This window comes from Oncorhynchus mykiss, chromosome 9 (genome assembly GCF_013265735.2).
Source record: "Oncorhynchus mykiss isolate Arlee chromosome 9, USDA_OmykA_1.1, whole genome shotgun sequence".
In the NCBI taxonomy this organism is placed as follows: domain Eukaryota; kingdom Metazoa; phylum Chordata; class Actinopteri; order Salmoniformes; family Salmonidae; genus Oncorhynchus; species Oncorhynchus mykiss.
In genome coordinates this window covers 78,078,272-78,078,718 of record NC_048573.1, presented here as the reverse complement: position 1 = coordinate 78,078,718, position 447 = coordinate 78,078,272, and positions in this window count along the sequence as shown.

Below are 447 nucleotides of genomic sequence, written 5' to 3'. Positions count from 1 at the left end.
TCTGTTGAACTGAGACCATAGATTCTATCCATCTGTTGAACTGAGACCATAGATTCTAACCATCTGTTGAACTGAGACCATAGATTCTAACCATATATTGAACTGAGACCATAGATTCTATCCATCTGTTGAACTGAGACCATAGATTATATCCATCTGTTGAACTGAGACCATAGATTCTAACCATCTGTTGAACTGAGACCATAGATTCTATCCATCTGTTGAACTGAGACCATAGATTCTATCCATCTGTTGAACTGAGACCATAGATTCTAACCATCTGTTGAACTGAGACCATAGATTCTATCCAGCTGTTGAACTGAGACCATAGATTCTATCCATCTGTTGAACTGAGACCATAGATTCTATCCATCTGTTGAACTGAGACCATAGATTCTATCCATCTGTTGAACTGAGACCATAGATTCTATCCATCTGTTGAACTGA